Source organism: Arachis duranensis, chromosome 2 (assembly GCF_000817695.3).
Source record: "Arachis duranensis cultivar V14167 chromosome 2, aradu.V14167.gnm2.J7QH, whole genome shotgun sequence".
In the NCBI taxonomy this organism is placed as follows: Eukaryota; Viridiplantae; Streptophyta; class Magnoliopsida; order Fabales; family Fabaceae; genus Arachis; species Arachis duranensis.
The window spans coordinates 60,120,058-60,142,014 of NC_029773.3; the positions used below are offsets into that span (position 1 = coordinate 60,120,058).

Here is a 21,957-nt window from a genome sequence, read left to right on the forward strand (position 1 = left end):
ATAAAAATATACTAAAAACTAACTAGATCATACCAAAAACATACTAAAAACAATGCCAAAAAGCGTATAAATTATCCGCTCATCACTCTACTATTGGTGCACAGAATTGTGATTCACACTTTTCACAACTCCGGTGCCACTAACCAGCAAGTGCACTGGGTTGTCCAAGTAATACCTTACGTGAGTAAGGGTCGATCCCACGGAGATTGTTGGCTTTAAGCAATCTATGGTTATCTTGTAAACCTTAGTCAGGAGATTAATAATGAAAAGAGTTTTGTTTGTAAAAAGTAAAAGAACATGAAATGAATAGTACTTGTTATGCAGTAATGGAGAACATGTTGAGGTTTTAGAGATGCTCTGTCTTCTGAATTTCTGCTTTTCTACTGTTGTCTTCTTCACGCACGCAAGGCTCCTTCCATGGCAAGCTGTATGTTGGTGGATCACCGTTGTCAATGGCTACCATCCGTCTTCTCAATGAAAATGGTCCAACTACAGGTTCCATAGGGCTAATCATCTGTCGGTTCTCACTCGTGCTGGAATAGCATCCATTGATCCTTTTGCACACTATCACTGCGCCCAACATTTGTGCGTTTAAACCTCGTCACAGTCACCCCTTATCAGATCCTACTCGGAATACCAGAGACAAGGTTTAGACTTTCTGGATCTCAAGAGTGCTACCAATTGATTCTAGCTTATACCACGAAGACTCTGGTTTCACGGATTTGAACACTCTGTTGTCAGGAGAGGCAATCAAACTCGTGAACCAGGAACCCAAGAGATACACACTCAATCTAAGGTAGAACAGAAGTGATTGTCAGGCACGCGTTCATAAGTTGAGAATGGGGATGAGTGTCACGGATCATCACATTCATCATGTTGAAGTGCGAATGAATATCTTAGAATAGAAACAAGCGTGATTGAATAGAAAATAGAAATAATTGCATTAATCCATCGAGACACAGCAGAGCTCTTCACCCCCAACCATGGTGTTTAGAGACTCATACCGTAGAAGATACAAACTCAGATATAAAATGTCATGAGGTACAAAATGAATCTCTAAAAGTAGTAACATTGGTTTACAGAAAATGGGTAAAATAAGATTGATAGTGCAGAAATCCACTTCCGGGGCCCACTTGGTGTCTGTTTGGGCTGAGCATTGAAGCTTTCACGTGCATAGACTATTCCTGATGTTAAACGCCAGCTTTGGTGCCAGTTTGGACATTTAACTCCAACTTTTATGCCAGTTCTGGCGTTTAACGCCAGAAAAGGGTAAAAAGCTGGCGTTTAAATGCCAGTTTGCGCTATCAAATCTCAGGCAAAGTATGGACTATTATATATTGCTGGAAAGCTCAAGATGTCTACTATTTATGGGCTTCTGTACCTCCAGAAAATCCATTTCACATGCAGGAGGGTCAAAATCCAACAGCATTTGCAGTCTTTTTTCAGCCTCTAAATCAGATTTCTGCTCAGGTCCCTCAATTTCAGCCAGAAAATACCTAAAATCACAGAAAAACACACAAACTCATAGTAAAGTCCAGAAATGTGATTTTTGCATAAAAACTAATAAAAATATACTAAAAAGTAACTAAAACATAATAAAAACTATGCGAGAACAATGCCAAAAAGCGTATAAATTATCCGCTCATCACAACACCAAACTTAAATTGTTGCTTGTCCCCAAGCAACTGAAAACAAAATAGGATAAAAAGAAGAGAATATACAATAAATCTCAAAATATCAATGAAGCTTAGTTCTAATTAGATGAGCGGGGCGAGTAGCTTTTTGCTTCTGAGCAGTTTTGGCATCTCACTTTATCCTTTGAAGTTCAGAATGATTGGCATCCATAGGAACTCAGAATTCAGATAGTGCTATTGATTCTCCTTGTTTAGTATGTTGATTTTTGAACACAGTTACTTTATGAGTCTTGGCCGTGACCCTAAGAATTTTGTTTTCTAGTGTTACCACCGGATACATAAATGCCACAGACACATAACTGGGTGAACCTTTTTAGATTGTGACTCAGCTTTGCTAGAGTCCCTAGTTAGAGGTGTCCAGAGTTTTTAAGCACACTCTTTTTGCTTTGGATCACGACTTTAACAACTCAGTCTCAAGCTTTTCACTTGGACCTTCATGACACAAGCACATGGTTAGGGACAGGTTGATTTTGCCACTTAGGCCAGGATTTTATTCCTTTGGGCCCTCCTATCCATTAATGCTCTTGGATCCTTTTTACCCTTGCCTTTTGGTTTAAAGGGCTATTGGCTTTTTCTGCTTGCTTTTTCTTTTTCTTTCTTTATTTTTTCGCCATTTTTTCTTTTTTTTTTGTTTTTTTTTGCAAGCTTTTTCCTTTTCACTGCTTTTTCTTACTTCAAGAATCAATTTTATGATTTTTCAGATTATCAATAACATTTCTCTTTGTTCATCATTTTTTTAAGAGTCAACAATTTTAACATTCATAAACTTCACTATAAAAAATATGCATTGTTCAAGCATTCATTCAGAAAACAAAAAGTATTACCACCACATCAAAATAATTAAACTAATTTCAAGATAGAATTCAAAATTCATGTACTTCTTGTTCTTTTGCAAATAGGAACATTTTTCATTTAATGAAAAGGTGAAGGATTTATGGGACATTCATAGCTTCAAGGCATAGATACTAGACACTAATGATCATGTAATAAAGACACAAACATAGACAAACATAAAGCATAAAAATAAAAAAACAGAGAAACAAATAACAAGGAAATTAAAGAACGGGTCCACCTTAGTGATGGCGGCTAGTTCTTCCTCTTGAAGATCCTATGGAGTGCTTGAGCTCCTCAATGTCTCTTCGTTGCCTTTGTTGCTCCTCCCCCATGGCTCTATGGTCTTCTCTGATTTCATGGAGGATAATGGAGTGCTCTTGGTGCTCCATCCTTAGTGCTTTTGGTGCTCCTTTCTCTTTCTAGTGATGGGTTTTTGAGATGAATCTCTCCATCTCCCATGATTCAGAGTTGGAAGCAACTACCTTCCCTTTCCTCTTTCTAGAGATTTCTCCGGCCTTAGGTGCCATTAATGGTTATGGAAAAACAAAAAGCAACGATTTTTCCACACCAAACTTAAAAGGTTTGCTCGTCCTCGAGTAAAAGAGGAAAGAAAGGAGGAGAAGAAGAAGAGAAGTGGGAGATAGAGGCTTGAGAGGGTTATTTATAGGGTAAGGGAGAGAGGGTAACTGTGTAGAGAATGGGTGGGTTTGAGAGGAAAATGGTTTGAATGTGAATAGTGAGGTAGGTGGGTGTTGGAGAATAGTATTATGGAAAGGTGTAGAGAAGAGGGAGAGTGAGGTGGGGTAGGTGGGGATCCTGTGGGGTCTACAGATCCTGAGGTGTTAAGGAATTCTCATCCCTGCACCTTCTTGGCGTTTAAACACCCATTGTGTTGCAAATCTGGCGTTAAATGCCAGTTCTGCTACCTTTCCTGGCGTTAAACGCCAGGCTGGTGCCCCTTTCTGGCGTTAAATGCCACTATGGCTGCCAAATCTGGCGTTTAACGCCCAAAATGCTGCCAGACTGGGCGTTAAACGCCCATTCTACTATCCTTACTGGCGTTTAAACGCCAGTAAGCCTGTCCTCCAGGGTGTGCTATTTTTTATGCTATTTTTGATTTCGCTTTAATTCTACAGCTGTTTTTATGACTCCACATGATTATCAACCTAAGGAAAACATAAAATAATAATGGAAAATGAAATGAAAAAGTAATTAACATAGATAAATAAGATTGGGTTGGCTCCTAATAAGCACTTCTTTACTGTCAATAACTTGACATTACTAAGCTTTATAGTTTGCAATATCTGCAAACCACAGAGCTTCCTGAATGGCAAATAATTGCTCATCCAGAAAGGTTTCAGAGATCTCAGCAGGAGGGAGGGACGCTCCTGCTACTGGTTCTATCCGGGATAGGTGATCAGTTACTTGGTTCTCTATCTATTTTCTGTCTCTTATTTCTATATCAAACTCTTGCAGAAGCAACACCCATCTTATGAGTCTGGGTTTTGAATCCTACTTTGTGAGGAGATATTTTAGAGCAGCATGGTTAGTGTACACAATCACTTTTGATCCTACTAAATAGGTTCTGAACTTGTCAATGGCATAAACCACTGCAAGCAACTCCTTTTCTGTGGTTGTGTAATTCTTCTGTGCATCATTTAAAACACGACTAGCATAATAAACCACATGCAGAAGCTTGTCATATCTCTGTCCCAGTACTGCACCAATGGCATTGTCACTGGCATCACACATTAGTTCAAATGGTAACATCCAGTCTGGTGCAGAAATGACTGGTGCTGTGACCAGCTTAGCTTTTAGAGTCTCAAACGCCTGCAGACACTCTGTGTCAAAGACAAATGGTGTGTCAGCAGCTAGCAGATTGCTCAGAGGTTTTACAATTTTTGAAAAATCCCTTATAAACCTCCTATAGAATCCTGCATGCCCTAGAAAGCTTCTGATTGCCTTAACATTGGCAGGTGGTGGTAATTTTTCAATTACCTCTACCTTAGCTTGATCCACCTCTATTCCCTTGTTCGAAATTTTGTACCCAAGGACAATTCCTTCAATCACCATGAAGTGACATTTCTCCCAGTTTAAAACCAGGTTAGGCTCTTGGCACCTGTTTAGAACAAGTGCTAAATGGTCAAGATAGGAGCTGGATGAGTCTCCAAATACTGAAAAGTCATCCATGAAGACTTCCAGAAATTTCTCTACCATATCAGAGAAGATAGAGAGCATGCACCTCTGAAAGATTGTAGGTGCATTGCACAGACCAAATGGCATCCTTCTGTAGGCAAATACTCCAGATGGACATGTGAATGCTGTTTTCTCTTGGTCTTGAGGATCTACTGCAATTTGGTTATAACCTAAATAACCATCCAAAAAGCAGTAGTATTCATGGCCTGCTAGTCTCTCTAGCATTTGGTCTATGAATGGTAAAGGAAAGTGATCTTTTCTGGTGGCTGTATTGAGTCTTCTATAGTCAATACACATACGCCACCCTGTAAATGTTCTTGTAGGAACCAGTTCATTCTTTTCATTATGAACTACTGTCATGCCTCCCTTCTTGGGGACAACTTGGACAGGGCTCACCCAGGGGCTATCAGAAATAGGATAACAATCCCAGCCTCTAATAACTTAGTAATCTCTTTCTGCACCACCTCCTTCATGGCTGGATTCATCCGCCTCTGTGGTTGAACTACTGGCTTGGCATCATCCTCCAATAGGATCTTGTGCATACATCTGGCTGGGCTAATGCCCTTGAGATCACTTATGGACCACCCAAGAGCTGAATTGTATGTCCTCAGCACATGAATTAGTGCTTTCTCTTCCTGTGGCTCTAAAGTAGAGCTTATGATTACTGGAAAAGTGTTATCTTCTCCCAGAAACACATATTTCAAGGATGGTAGTAGTGGTTTGAGATCGGGTTTAGGAGGCTTCTCCTCTTCCTGAGGAGTTTTCAGAGGTTCTTTTGTTTTCTCTGGTTCTTCCAGATCAGGCTGAACATCTTTAAAAATGTCCTCTAGCTTTGATTCGAGACTCTCAGTCATATTGACCTCTTCCACCAGAGAGTCAATAATATCAACGCTCATGTAGTCGTCTGGGGTGTCTGGGTGCTGCATAGCTTTGACAACATTCAACTTAAACTCATCCTCATTGACTCTCAGGGTCACCTCCCCTTTTTGGACATCAATGAGGATTCGTCCAGTTGCTAAGAAAGGTCTTCCTAGAATGAGAGTTGTACTCTTGTGCTCCTCTATTTCCAGCACCACAAAGTCAGTGGGAAAGGCAAACGGTCCAACCTTGACAATCATATCCTCAATTACGCCTGATGGAATTTTAGTGGAGCCATCAGCAAGTTAGAGGCATATCCGGGTTGGTATCAAGTTTTCTGATAGTGGATGCAGGTATCACGTTGATATTTGCCCTAAGATCACATAGAGCTGTCTTGGTACAAGCATCTTCTAATGTGCATGGTATCATAAAGCTTCTAGGATCTTTAAGCTTCTCTGGTAAGCTTTTCAGAATGACTGCACTGCATTCTTCAGTGAGGAAAACTTTTTCAGTTTCTATCCAATCCTTCTTATGACTTAAGATATCTTTCATGAACTTAGCATAAGAGGGTATTTGCTCAAGTGCCTCTGCAAACGGAATCTTTATTTCAAGAGTCCTGAGATAGTCTGCAAAGTGGGCAAATTGTTTATCCTGTTCCGCTTGGCAGAGTTTCTGAGGATAAAGCATCTTGGCTTTGTATTCTTCAACCTTAGTTGCTGCAGGTTTATGTCCTACAGAAGTGGTTAGAGAAGCCTGCTTAAGGGGGGTTGTTATAAGCACTTATAGGTGTCTGACCCCTTGCTGGCATTTGAACGCCAGAAATGGCAGTAGAATGGGCGTTTAACACCATATTACTGCCCTTTTCTGGTGTTTGAATGCCAGAACTGGCAGCTGAATGGGTGTTTAACGCCGGGTTACTGCCCTTTTCTGGCATTTGAACGCCATAACTAGCAGCAGAATGGGCGTTTAACGCCAGGTTACTGCCCTTTTCTGGCGTTTGAACGCCAGAATCATTCCTCTCTGGGCTCTTACTGTCGTTAGAGGGATTTTTGGCAATGAATTGGTCATCTTTTGTTAGTTGTTCCTTTCTTAGCTTTTTGCTGCCTTGAGTTGAGATATTTAATGTCTTTCCACTTCTTAATTAAACAGCTTGGCATTCTTCTGTTATCTGTTCAGATAACTGCTGTCTTGTCTGATCTAATTGTGCTTCCATATTTTTGTTAGCATTTTTAGTATCTTGTAACATTTTCTTGAACTCTGCTAACTGTTTTGTTAGAAGAAATATTTGCTGGTTAAGTTCAGCAACTTGTTCTGGAGGACTAATTTCAGTGGATGCTGCTTTAGCCTCTTCTTTCATGGAAGATTTACTATTTAAATACAGATGCTGATTTCTTGCAACTGTATCAATGAGCTCTTGTGCCTCTTCAATTGTCTTCCACATGTGTATAGATCCACCAGCTGAGTGGTCTAGAGATATCTGGGCCTTTTCCGTAAGCCCATAGTAGAAGATGTCTAACTGTACCCATTCTGAAAACATTTCAGAGGGGCATTTTCTTAGCATCTTTCTGTACCTCTCCCAGGCATCATAAAGAGATTCATTATCCTCTTGTTTAAGCCTTGGATGTCCAGCCTTAGCTGTGTCATCCTTTTTGGAGGGAAATATTGATTCAGAAATTTGTCTGACAACTGTTTTCATGTTTTTATACTGGCCTTGGGTTGGTTGTTTAACCATCTCTTAGCTTGGTCTTTTACAGCAAATGGAAACAGCAATAATTTGTAGACATCCTGATCCATTTTTTTATCATATACTGTGTGAGCAATTTGTAAGAACTGTGCCAGAAACTCAGTAGGTTCTTCCTGTGGAAGACTAGAATACTGACAATTTTGCTGTACCATGATAATGAGCTGGGGGTTTAACTCAAAGCTGCTAGCTTTATTGGGGGGTATACGGATACTACCCCCATATGAAGCAGTAGTGGGGTTAGCATATAACCCCAGAGTCCTTCTGGACTATTCATTTCCACTTAGGTCCATGACGGATAAAGGGAGATGATGTGAATTGTAAATAAAAATTTTATTCTCTTTTCTCTTTTTTTTTTGGAGTGGATTTTCGAAAAATACGAGGAGAGAGAAAGTGGGTAGAAAGTTTTGAAAAAGATATGTCTTAAAATTAAAAATACTTGAAAATTGATACTTGTAAGGAAATAAATAAAAGAAAAGATTTGAAAAAGATATGATTTAAAATTTTAAAGCCTGAAACTTTCTTAACAAGAAAACACCAAACTTAAAATTTTTCAGTCAAATTAATAAAATAACACCACTAATTCGAAAATTATAAAAAGAAAGAAAAAGATTTTGAAAAATTTTATAAAATATTTTCGAATAGATATAAAAAGAAAATTGAAAAAGAATTTGTTTTGAAAAAGATTTAGAAAGATAGATTTTTAAAATTGAAATTTTGACTTGACTAACAAGAAACAACCAAATTTTAAAATTTTGACTAAATCAATCTAAGAAATTCAAAAATTGTGAGCAATTAAAGAAAAAGATATTTTTTGATTTTTGAATTTAATGAGGAAAGAGAAAAACACACAGAAGACACAAGACTTAAATTTTTTTTAGATCTAGCACCTTTGTTTTTCGAGAAAATTTTGGAGGGAAACACCAAGGGACACCAAACTTAAAAATTTTAAGATCAAAACACATACAAGACTCAAGAACACTTTGAAGATTCACAAGAACACGAAGAACAAAATTCAAAGATTCAAAGAACTCAAGAACATAAAAAAAAAGATCACCAAACTTAAAGGTTTCACACAAAATTTAATCAAAAAAAAATTATTTTTGAAAAAGTTTTGAAAGGAAAATAGAAGATGCAATTCTAGTGACTCTAAACCAAAAAGATAAATTTTTCCTAATCTAACTAAGAAGATGAATCGTCAGTTGTCCAAACTCGAATAATCCCCGGCAACGGCGCCAAAAACTTGGTGCACAGAATTGTGATTCACACTTTTCACAACTCCAGTACCACTAACCAGCAAGTGCACTAGGTTGTCCAAGTAATACCTTACGTGAGTAAGGGTCGATCCCATGGAGATTGTCGGCTTTAAGCAATCTATGGTTATCTTGTAAACCTTAGTCAGGAGATTAATAATGAAAAGAGTTTTGTTTGTAAAAAGTAAAAGAACATGAAATGAATAGAACTTGTTATGCAGTAATGGAGAACAGATTGAGGTTTTGGAGATGTTTTGTCTTTTGAATTTCTGCTTTCCTACTGTTGTCTTCTTCACGCACGCAAGGCTCCTTCCATGGCAAGCTGTATGTTGGTGGATCACCATTGTCAATGGCTACCATCCGTCCTCTCAGTGAAAATGGTCCAACTATGGGTTCCGTAGGGCTAATCATCTGTCGGTTCTCACTCGTTTTGGAATAGCATCCATTAATTCTTTTGCACACTGTCACTGCACCCGACATTTGTGAGTTTGAAGCTCATCACAGTCACTGATGAGCGGATAATTTATACGCTTTTTGGCATTATTTTTAGTTAGTTTTTAGTAGAATCTAGCTACTTTTAGGGATATTTTTATTAGTTTTTTTTTTACAAAATTTACATTTCTGGACTTTACTATGAGTTTGTGTGTTTTTCTGTGATTTCAAGTATTTTTTGGCTGAAATTGAGGGACCTAAGCAAAAATCTGATAGGAGGCTGATAAAGGACTGCTGATGCTGTTGGATTCTGACCTCCCTGCACTCGAAATAGATTTTCTAGAGCAACAAAACTCCAAATGGCTCGCTTTCAAATGAGTTGGAAAGTAGACATCCAGGAATTTCCAGCAATATATAATAGTCTATACTTTATTTGGGTTTAGATGACGCAAACTGGCATTCAATGCCAGCTCCATGCTACATTCTAGAGTAAAATGCCAAAAACACGTCACAAACCAGAGTTAAACGCCAAAAACAAGTTACAACTTGGCGTTTAACCCCATGAGAAGCCTCTGCATGTGTAAAGCTCAAGCTCAGCCCAAGCACACACATAAGTGGGCCCCAGAAGTGGATTTTTGCACTTAGACTTATTTCTGTAAATCCTAGTAACTAGTTTAGAATAAATAGAACTTTTTACTATTGTACTAGAGTCTTTGGATTGATCTTTAATCAGTGTATGCGATTTTAGACCTCCACGAGGGCTGGCCATTCGGCCATGCCTGGACCTTCATCACTTATGTATTTTCAACGGTGGAGTTTCTACACACCATAGATTAAGGTGTGGAGCTCTGCTGTTCCTCGAGTATTAATGCAAAGTACTATTGTTCTTCTATTCAATTCATGCTTATTATTATTCTAAGATATTCATTCACACTTCAACCTGATGAATGTGATGATCCGTGACACTCATCACCATTCTCAACCTATGAACACGTGCCTGACAACCACCTCCGTTCTACTTTCGATTGAATGAGTATCTCTTGGATTCCTTAATCAGAGTCTTCGTGGTATAAGCTAGAATCCATTGGCAGCATTCTTGAGAATTCGAAAAGTTTAAACCTTGTCTGTGGTATTCTGAGTAGGATTCAGGGATTGAATGACTGTGACGAGCTTCAAACTCGCGAGTGTTGGGCGTAGTGACAGACGCAAAAGGATCAATGGATCCTATTCCAACATGATCGAGAACCGACGGATGATTAGCGGTGCTGTGACAGAGCATTTGGACCATTTTCACTGAGAGGACGGGAGGTAGCCATTGACGCCGGTGAAACCCAAACATACAGCTTGCCATAGAAAGGAGTAAGAATGATTGGATGAAAGTAGTAGGAAAGCAGAGATTCAGAAGGAACACAGTATCTTCATGCGCTTATCTGAAATTCCCACCAATGAAAAGCATAAGTATCTCTATCTTTATTTTATGCTTTATGTATCTTTATATTCGAAAACCATTATAACCATTTGAATCCGCCTAACTGAGATTTACAAGATGACCATTGCTTGCTTCACACCAACAATCTCCGTGGGATCGACCCTTACTCACGTAAGGCATTACTTGGACAACCCAGTGCACTTGCTGGTTAGTTGTGCGAAGTTGTGACAAAGTGTGATTCATGTTTGAGAGCTCCAAGTCTTTGGCACCATTGTTGATGATCACAATTTCGTGCACCAAGTTTTTGGCGCCGTTGCCGAGAATTGTTCGAGTTTAGACAACTGACGGTTCATCTTGTTACTCAGATTAGGTAATTTTCTTTTCAAAAAGTTTTCAAAAATCTTTCAAAATTCTTTCTTTGTTTTCGTTTTTCAAAAAAAATATAATTTTCGAAAAAATAATTAAATACAAAAAATTAATAAAATCATAAAAACCAAAAATATTTTTGTGTTTCTTGTTTGAAGTCTAGTGTCAATTTTTAAGTTTGGTGTCAATTGCATGTTTTTAAAATTTATGCATTTTTTTCGAAAAATTTATGCATGGTGTTCTTCATGATCTTCAAGTTGTTCTTGGTAAGTCTTCTTGTTTGATCTTCATATTTTCTTGTTTTGTGTCTTTTGTTGTTTTTCATATGCATTTTTGCATTCATAGTGTCTAAACATTGAAAATTTCTAAGTTTGGTGTCTTGCATGTTTTTCTTTTCTTGAAAATTTTCAAAAATAAGTCTTGATGTTCATCATAATCCTCAAAGTGTTCTTGGTGTTCATCTTGACATTCATAGTGTTCTTGCATGCATCATGTATTTTGATTCATAATTTTTATGTTTTGAGTCATTTAGTTGTTTTTCTCTCTCTTCATTAAAAATTCAAAAATAAAAAAATATCTTTTCCTTATTTTACTCATAAATTTCGAAATCATTGGGTTAACTTAGTCAAAAATTTTTAAAATAAGTTGTTTCTTGTTAGTCAAGTCAATATTTTAATTTTAAAAATCTTATCTTTTCAAAATCTTTTTCAAAAATCAAATCTTTTTCATTTTTTATTTATTTTCAAAAATTTTTAAATTGATTTCCATATTCTTTTTCTTATCTTTATTTCATAATTTTCAAAAACTTTACTAACAATTAATGTGATTGATTCAAAAATTTGAAGTTTGTTACTTTCTTGTTAAGAAAGGTTCAATCTTTAAATTCTAGATTTTAGTTTCTTGTTAGTCAAGTAATTAATTTTAATTTTAAAAATCAAATCTTTTTAATTTCCTTTTCAAATCTTTTTCAAAATATCTTTTCAATCATATATTTTCAAACATATCTTTTTCAAATCATATCATTTTCAAAACCAATTTCAAAATCTTTTCTAACTTCTTATCTTTTCAAAATTGATTTTCAAATCTTTTTCAACTAACTAATTGACTTCTTGTTTGTTTCTTATCTTTTTCAAAACCACCTAACTACTTCTCTGTTTCTAATTTTTGAAAATCACCTTACTCTTTTTCAAAATTCTTTTAATTAACTAATTGTTTCAAATTTTAATTTTATTTCTTCTCTTAATTTTCGAAAATCACTAACTATTTCTCAAAAACAATTTTCGAAAAATCTTCTCTCTCATCTCCTTCTATTTATTTATTCATTTACTAACACTTCTCTTCATATAAAAATTTGAACCCTCTCTCCCTCTCTGTGTTCGAATTTTTCTCTTCTCCTTCTTCTATTCTTTTCTTCTTCTACTCACATAAAGGAATATCTATACTGTGACATAGAGGATTCCTCTTGTTTTCTGTTCTCTTCTTTTTCATATGAGCAGGAGCAAGGACAAGGACATTCTTGTTGAAGCAGATCCTGAACCTGAAAGGACTCTGAAGAAGAAGCTAAGAGAAGCTAAAGCACAATAACCAGAGAAAACCTTACAGAGAATCTCAAAAAAGAAAGAGACATGGCCGAACCCAATAACAATGGTGGAGGCACAAGGAGGATGCTTGGTGATTATACTACACCTACTTCTAATTTTTATGGAAGAAGCATCTCAATCCCTGCCATTGGAGCAAACAATTTTAAGCTGAAGCCTCAACTAGTTGCTCTAATGCAACAGAACTGCAAGTTTCATGGACTTCCATCAGAAGATCCCTATCAGTTTTTAACTGAATTCTTGCAGATCTGTGATAAGTCTATAGGCTCATGCTTTTCCCCTTTGCTATAAGAGACAGAGCTAGAACATGGTTAGACTCACAACCTAAAGATAGCCTGGACTCTTGGGATAAGCTGGTCACGGCCTTCTTGGCCAAGTTCTTTCCTCCTCAAAAGCTGAGCAAGCTCAGAGTGGATGTTTAGACCTTCAAGCAAAAAGATGGTGAATCCCTTTATGAAGCTTGAGAAAGATACAAGCAGTTGACCAAAAAGTGTCCTTCTGATATGCTTTTAGAGTGGACCATTTTGGATATATTCTATGATGGTCTATCTAAGTTCTCTAAGATGTCACTGGACCATTCTGCAGGTGGATCCATTCACCTAAAGAAAACGCATGCAGAAGCTCAAGAACTCATTGACATGGTTGCAAATAACCAATTCATGTACACCTCTGAGAGGAATCTTGTGAGTAATGAGACGCCTCAGAAGAGGAAAGTTCTTGAAATTGATGCTCTGAATGCCATATTGGCTCAGAACAAAAAGTTGACTTAGCAAGTCAACATGATTTCTCAGAGTTTGAATGGATTACAAAATGCATCCAACAGTGAAGCATCTTCTGAAGAAGAAGCTTATGATCCTGAGAACCCTGCAATGGCAGAGGTGAATTACATGGGTGAAGCCTATGGAAACACCTATAACCCTTCATGGAGAAATCATCCAAATTTTTCATGGAAGGATCCACAGAAGCAAGGCTTCAATAATAACAATGGTGGAAGAAATAGGTTTAGCAAGAGCAAACCTTTTCTATCATCTTCTCAGCAACAAACAGAGAATTCTGAGCAGAGCCCCTCTAGCATAGCAAACATAGTCTCTGATCTATCTAAGGCCACTTTAAGTTTCATGAATGAAATAAGGTCCTCCATTAGAAATTTGGAGGCACAAGTGGGTCAGCTGAGTAAGAAAATCACTGAAACTCCTCCTAGTACTCTCCCAAGCAATACAGAAGAGAATCCAAAAAGAGAGTGCAAGGCCATTGCTATAATCAATATGACCGAATGCACAAAGGAGGAGAAGGATGTGAATCCCAGTGAGGAAGACCTCCTGGGATGTCCTCCAGACAGAAAGGAGTTCCCTATTGAGGACCTAAAGGAATCTGAGGCTCACCTAGAGACTATAGAGATTCCATTGGACCTCCTTTTACCATTCATGAGCTCTGAGAACTATTCTTCCTATGAAGAGGATAAAGATGTAACTGAAGAGCAAGTTGCTCAATATCTAGGAGCCATCATGAAGCTGAATGCCAAGTTGTTTGGTAATGAGACTTGGGAAGATGAACCTCCCTTGCTCATTAGTGAACTAAATACATGGGTTCAGCAAACTTTACCTCAAAAGAAACAAGATCCTGGTAAATTTTTAATACCTTGTACCATAGGCACCATGACCTTGAGAAGGCTCTGTGTGAAATGGGTCAGGTATAAATCTTATGCCACTCTCTGTAATGGAGAAACTGGGGATCTATGAGGTGCAAGCTGCAAGAATCTCATTAGAGATGGCAGACAAGTCAATAAAACAAGCTTATGGATTGGTAGAGGACGCGCTAGTGAAGGTTAAAGGCCTTTACATCCCTGCTGATTTTATAATCCTAGACACTGGGAAGGATGAGGATGAATGTATCATCCTTGGAAGACCCTTCCTAGCCACAACAGGAGCTGTGATTGATGTTGACAGAGGAGAGCTAGTCCTTCAATTGAATGGGGACTACCTTGTGTTTAAAGCTCAAGGTTCTTCTTCTGCAACCATGGAGAGGAAGCATGAAAAGCTTCTCTCAATACAGAGTCAAACAAAGCCCCCACAATCAAACTCTAAGTTTGGTATTGGGAGGCCACAACCAAACTCTAAGTTTGGTGTTGAACCCCCACATTCAAACTCTAAGTTTGGTGTTGGGAGGTCCCAACAATGCTCTGAACATCTGTGAAAGTCCATGAGAGCTCACTGTCAAGCTATTGACATTAAAGAAGCGCTTATTGGGAGGCAACCCAATTTTTATTTATCTATATTTCAATTGTTATTTTATGTTTTATTAGGTTTATGATCATGTGGAGTCACAAAACAATTGCAAAAATTAAAAACAGAATCAAAAACAGCAGAAGAAAAAGCACACCCTGAAGGAAGAGCTGTCTGGCGTTTAAACGCCAAAAATAAGCATCTGTCTGGCGTTTAACGCCAGAAACAAGCTCCAAGCTGGCATTTAACACCAGAAACAAGTATCAGGCTGGCGTTAAACGCCAGAAACAAGCTACATTTGGGTGTTTAATGCCAGAAACAAGCATCAGTCTGGCGTTAAACGCCAGGATTGCATACAGAGGGCGTTTTACACGCCTAAAAGGTGCAGGGATGAAAAATTCTTGACACCTCAAGATCTGTGAACCCTACAGGATCACCTCAGGATCTGTGGATCCCACAGGATCCCCACCTACCCCACTTCTCTCTTCTTCACACAATCCAATAACACTATACCTTTCACCAATCACCTCAATCTCTCTTCCCCATTATCCCTCCACTATATAAACCCTTCCATCCTTCTTCATTCTCACACAACACTACCCTCTCTTCTCCCCCTTGGCCGAAACCCACACTTCTCTCCTTCTCCTCCATATCTTCTTCTTCTTCTTTTATTCTTTCTTCTTTTGCTCGAAGGCGAGCAACATTCTAAGTTTGGTGTGGTAAAAGCATAGCTTTTTATTTTTCCATAACCATTTATGGCACCTAAGGCCGGAGAAACCTCTAGAAAGAGGAAAGGGAAGACAAAAACTTCCACCTCCGAGGGTCCAAAGCTCAGTAGTAAAGCATTTAACTACACATCAAGAGAGCCCACTCATGGACCTCAACAAGAGCATGAGGAATTCCCTCATCAAAAAATCCCTGAGATACCTCAGGGGATACATTTTTCTCCACACAATTATTGGGAGCAACTAAGGATAGGAGCACCAAAATCACTAGGGATCTAGCAACAGAGGCAAGGAAGAGACATAAAGGAGCTCAAGAACACCATTGGTCCTTCAAGAAGAAGGTGCCACCATCACTAAGTTGGACTCATTCCTTAACTTCCATGTTCTTATCTCTCTGTTTTTCGGTTTTTGAGCTTCATGATTGTCTATGTTTGTGTCTTTACTACATTATCATTAGTATCTAGTGTCTATGTCTTAAGGCTATGAATAATTCCATGAATCCTTCACCTTTCTTAAATGAAAAATGTTTTTAATATAAAAGAACAAGAAGTACATGAGTTTCGAATTCATCCTTGAAATTAGTTTAATTATATTGATGTGGTGATAATACTTTTTGTTTTCTGAATGAATGCTTGAACAGTGCATATTTTCATCTTGTTGTTTATGAATATTAAAATTGTTGGCTCTTGAAAGAATGATGAAAAAGAGAAATGTTATTGAGGATCTGAAAAATCATGAAATTGATTCTTGAAGCAAGAAAAAGTAGTGAAAAAGAAGAAGCTTGCAAAAAAAATGCGAAAAAAAAAGAGAAAGAAAGAAAAAGAAAAAAAATCAAGCAGAAAAAGCCAATAGCCCTTAAAATCAAAAGGCAAGGGTAAAAAGGATCCAAGGCTTTGAGCATCAATGGATAGGAAGGCCCAAGGAAATAAAATCCAGGCCTAAGCGGCTAAATCAAGCTGTCCCTAACCATGTGCTTGTGACATGAAGGTCCGAGTGAAAAGCTTCAGACTGAGTGGTTAAAGTCGTGATCCAAAGCAAAAAGAGTGTGCTTAAGAGCTCTAGACACCTCTAACTGGGGAATTTAGCAAAGCTGAGTCATAATCTGAAAAGGTTCACCCAATCATGTGTCTGTGGCATTTATGTATCTAATTAGAACTAATATTCATTGATATTTTGGGATTTATAGTATATTCTCTTCTTTTTATCCTATTTGATTTTCAGTTGCTTGGGGACAAGCAACACTTTAAGTTTGGTATTATGATGAGCGGATAATTTATACGCTTTTTGGCATTATTTTTAGGTAGTTTTTAGTAGGATCTAGCTACTTTTTGGGATGTTTTTATTAGTTTTTATGCAAAATTCACATTTCTGGACTTTACTATGAGTTTGTGTATTTTTCTGTGATTTCAGGTATTTTCTGGCTGAAATTGAGGGACCTGAGCAAAAATCTGATAGGAGGCTGATAAAGGACTGCTGATGTTGTTGGATTCTGACCTCCCTACACTCAGAATTGATTTTCTGGAGATACAAAACTTCCAATGGCACGCTCTTAATTGCGTTGAAAAGTAGACATCCAGGGCTTTCCATCAATATATATTAGTTCATACGTTAGTCGAGTTTAGACGATGCAAACTAGCGCTCAACGCCAGCTCCATGTTGCATTCTGGAGGAAAACGCCAAAAACACGTTACAACTTGGCATTTAACCCCAAGAGAAGCCTCTACACGTGTAAAGCTCAAGCTCAGCCCAAGCACACACCAAAGTGGGCCCCGAAAGTGGATTTCTGCACTTAGACTTTTTTTTGTAAACCCTAGTAACTAATTTAGTATAAATAGAACTTTTTACTATTGTACTAGAGTCTTTTGATTGATCTTTAATCGGTGTATGCAATTTTAGACCTCCACGAGTGCTGGCCATTCGGCAATGCCTGGACCTTCATCACTTATGTATTTTCAACGGTGGAGATTCTACACACCATAGATTAAGGTGTGGAGCTCTGCTGTTCCTCGAGTATTAATGCAAAGTACTATTGTTCTTCTATTCAATTCATATTTATTCTTATTCTAAGATATTCATTCGCACTTCAACCTGATGAATGTGATGATCCATGACACTCATCACCATTCTCAACCTATGAACGCGTGCCTGACAACCACCTCCGTTCTACTTTCGATTGAATGAGTATCTCTTGGATTCCTTAATCATTGTCTTCGTGGTATAAGCTAGAATCCATTGGCAGCATTTTTGAGAATCCAGAAAGTCTAAACCTTGTTTGTGGTATTCCAAGTAGGATTCAGGGATTGAATGACTGTGACGAGCTTCAAACTCGCGAGTGTTGAGCGTAGTGACAGACGCAAAAGGATCAATGGATCCTATTCCGACATGATCGAGAACTGACAGATGATTAGCCGTGCTGTGACAGAGCATTTGGACCATTTTCACTGAGAGGACGGGAGGTAGCCATTAACGCTGGTGAAACCCAAACATACAGCTTGCCATAGAAAGAAGTAAGAATGATTGGATGAAAGTAGTAGGAAAGCAGATATTCAGAACGAACACAGTATCTTCATGCGCTTATCTGAAATTTTCACCAATGAAAAGCATAAGTATCTCTATCTTTATTTTATGCTTTATTTATCTTTATATTCAAAAAACATTATAACCATTTGAATCTGCCTAACTGAGATTTACAAGATGACCATAGCTTGCTTCATACCGACAATCTCCATGGAATCGACCCATACTCACGTAAGGTATTACTTGGACGACCCAGTGCACTTACTGCTTAGTTGTGCAAAATTGTGACAAAGTGTGATTCACGTTTGAGAGCTCCAAGTCTTTGGCGCCATTGTTGATGATCACAATTTCGTGCACCAGTCATTCCTTCTCAGATCCTACTCGGACTACCACAGACAAGGTTTAGACTTTTCGGATCTCGAGAGTGCTGCCAATTGATTCTAGCTTATACCACAAAAACTCTGGTTTCACGGATTTGAACACTCTGTCGTCAGGAGAGGCAATCAAACTCGTGAACCAGGAACTCAAGAGATACACACTCAATCTAAGGTAGAATAGAAGTGATTGTCAGGCACGCGTTCATAAGTTGAGAATGGTGATGAGTGTCACGGATCATCACATTCATCATGTTGAAGTGCGAATGAATATCTTAGAATAGAAACAAGCGTGATTGAATAGAAAACAGAAATAATTGCATTAATCCATCGAGACACAGCAGAGCTCCTCACCCCCAACCATGGGATTTAGAGACTCATGCCGTAGAAGATACAAACTCAGATGTAAAATGTCATCAGGTACAAAATAAATCTCTAAAAGTAGTTTTTATACTAAACTAGTAACATAGGTTTACAGAAAATGGGTAAACTAAGATAGATAGTGCAGAAATCCACTTTCGGGGCCCACTTGGTGTGTGTTTGGGCTGAGCATTGAAGCTTTCACGTGTATAGACTATTCCTGGCGTTAAATGCCAGCTTTGGTGCTAGTTTGGGCTTTTAACTCCAACTTTTATGCCAGTTCTGGCGTTTAACGCCAGAAAATGGTAAAAAGCTGGCATTTAAACGCCGGTATGCGCTATCAAATCTCGGGCAAAGTATGGACTATTATACATTGCAAGAAAGCCCAAGATGTCTACTTTCCAATTCAATTGAAAGCGCGCCAATTGAGCTTCTGTAGCTCTAGAAAAGCCATTTCGCGTGCAGGAGGGTCAGAATCCAACAACATCTGTAGTCCTTTTTCAGCCTCTGAACCAGATTTTTGCTCAGGTCCTTCAATTTCTGCCAGAAAATATCTAAAATCACAGAAAAACACAAAAACTCATAGTAAAGTCTAGAAATGTGATTTTTGTATAAAAACTAATAAAAATATACTAAAAAGTAACTAAAACATACTAAAATCTATGCGAGAACAATGCCAAAAAGCGTATAAATTATCCGTTTATCAACTATCTTTATCAAAATAGAACATTTCCTGCAACAATAAAATTAAATTGTCAGTAGGGTTCAAATTATGAGTCCGGAATGGTATAAAAAGAAAAGATTTTACCTTTACACATTCATTATAAACCTTGTCCCTGGTGTGAACCTTTCTCCAGTCCTTCTCGCAGATTGGAAAATTGGTGTAGTCAGATCCTAGCAGTCTCATAACGCCGCTCAGTATACCTGCTTCATCCCCAACTGGTTGTAGTATACTGTTAAACCTGAGTACGATCTTTCTTCCGTTAGGTGGCTTCATAGCTTCCTTCACACTCATTTTGACCTGTTTGATTGTGCCATCAGGTTCTGTAAATCATAGTTATCCTGTGTGAGTTACCATTGGAGCCAAGCTGTGATGGCATCATAGGAAAATAGGTGAATAAAAAATAGCATTAAATAAATTTTTGTATACCAATTATTTTATCATCCCAAACTTCAGTGGTCTTGCATCCCTTGCGCTTCTGAGCATCCGATGCAGCAAACAGGTTATCAACATGTTGCTCAAAATATTCTACCTCATCTGTCTCTAGGTCTAAGTCTTCGGCGTCCGGCTCGGAGTTTTGAACATCATTCGTACAAGTCTGTGGAGCAGGCAGTGGTTCACTACGGGGCAGACAAAAGGAGCGTAAAGACGAGGATGCGGGGGCACCACTGCCACTGGGCGGCGGAATTGAGCAGCCCGCTTGATGGGAAATTGAAGCCGTATCAAGTCCTACTTGAGGCAGCTGACATGCTGTGTCTAAACAGGCTTTTTTCGTGAAACGACCTATTCTGGACATCTTTCCTAACTGTATTCGGTTCAAAACAAGGAGATAATAATTAATATATAGATAAAAATATTTATTAACATGAAAAAAGGACATTGACATACCCAGTTAATATTTATTAAACTCGGATATGTATGGTAAAATGATAATAAACAATTTATAGTATGATACCAAAGACCGCAGTTAAGGACGATAATAGATAATTTAATCAGAATTATGAAATATACTAACAATTAAAGGTATTAATAAGTAACGATAATTATAGTAAATCAATATCATGTGCTACTAAGCTTACTTGGTATACAATAATTATGCTCAAATTTGTAGTTTGGCATACAGGGACAACTCGTTCCTATTGCAATTGTATATATCATCATATATGTATTAATAATGGTAGGACATAGCGTGTCATCACCAAACAACACACATACATATAAATTCCAATGAGAATAATATATAGCGTATGCAATTTACAATTTAATAATTCATTCGATACTCATATATAGATGAATTATAACGAAGTAACAATCTTATATGAAAAAATTATAGGAACAATAAAAACAATGATATAAAAATCAAAATAATAAATAAAAAAATAGTCAATAATTGAAATGAAAGGAACATTAAAAACAATGATCTAAAACTAAAAATAATAAATAATAAAAAAAATCAAGTAAAGATATCATCGAAAAGTGAAACAAAATAAAACCAATTTCATGTGGAGTAAAACCTGTGACATTTCTCAATATGCGTTTCACTGTCTTTCAATGATCAATGATAAGAGAGAACATGAATTGAGAGACTCTATTAACAAAGAAATCAAAGTTGGGTCTAAAAATCGTTAAATATTGAAGTGCTCATAATTTCTCTATAATGCCTAGAATCATCAAAATATTCTGCACTATTGAATGTTAATTTTAGGCTTGAAACTTAGGAGTAGTCTGTTTAACAATTAGAAAAATATCATGTTTAGTTATAATAAAATTAAATTCGATAATAGTTGCAATCAACGTGTTGAACCAAGTTCTTGGAGCTTGTTACATTTGTATGCCTCAGAACTTGACTATAAATTTGGTCACTGTCAACCCCTTCAATCTGTAAAGAAGCCTTTGACAATAAGTTTGGCTTTGTATCTAATAATGTTGCCTAAACGGTGCCTTTTGATAGTAAAATCCACTTAGAACCTATAACAGTCTTATTGCTTGAAATTAGCAATTATGTAACATAAATAGTAGTAGGGGACAGATTCATATTTGGCGTGGTGTTTTCAGTTGAAGTAGGAGTTGTGAATATAAAATTCTGCATTTTAATTGAAACACTATTAGTTGATGGAATCTGATTAGAGCCAAACATAGATTTTTATGAAAAATCAATTTACTCAAAGATTGCTAAGATTGCTTCTGTTTGTTTTCTCTCTACAGCTGCCATGTGTCATTAGCAGCTCTATCATATTGATATCAATAATGCCTTTTGATATGGTGAACTTGTATATGGAGTCAATCCCTCATTGTATCACTAAGGGGATGGCAGATTAGTATGTCATTTTTTTCGGCCATTTTCTGGTTTCAAACACTCAGTAGTTTATCAATTTTATATGGAAACGGGTATATTTTATTTCAATTCTGTTTAATTCTTGTGGGCTTAGATTTGATTCTTTTATGTATTCACTTTTGGTATTATCAAGGCCTCTAAATCACTGAACATCATCTGGTTTACTAAACAATCTACTTGGAACTGAGAGGGTGAGAGACAAAAAGGGTATCAGTATTAATCAAACCAGCAGTCTAGTACCAGTGAAATTTGAGAGATGTTATTATTACCTTAGGGTATCTTTAAGGGGTTCCATCAAGCCT

At 37.4% G+C, this 21,957-nt stretch overlaps 1 non-coding gene across 1 annotated transcript; it reads right to left on the reverse strand.

Moving 5' to 3' along the window:
- Positions 1–12,802: 12,802 nt before the first annotated feature.
- Positions 12,803–12,910, reverse strand: LOC127745052 (small nucleolar RNA R71). Its single transcript, XR_008006241.1, has one exon. It is a non-coding gene; the product is annotated as a small nucleolar RNA R71 (small nucleolar RNA).
- Between the last annotated feature and the right edge of the window lie 9,047 nt (positions 12,911–21,957).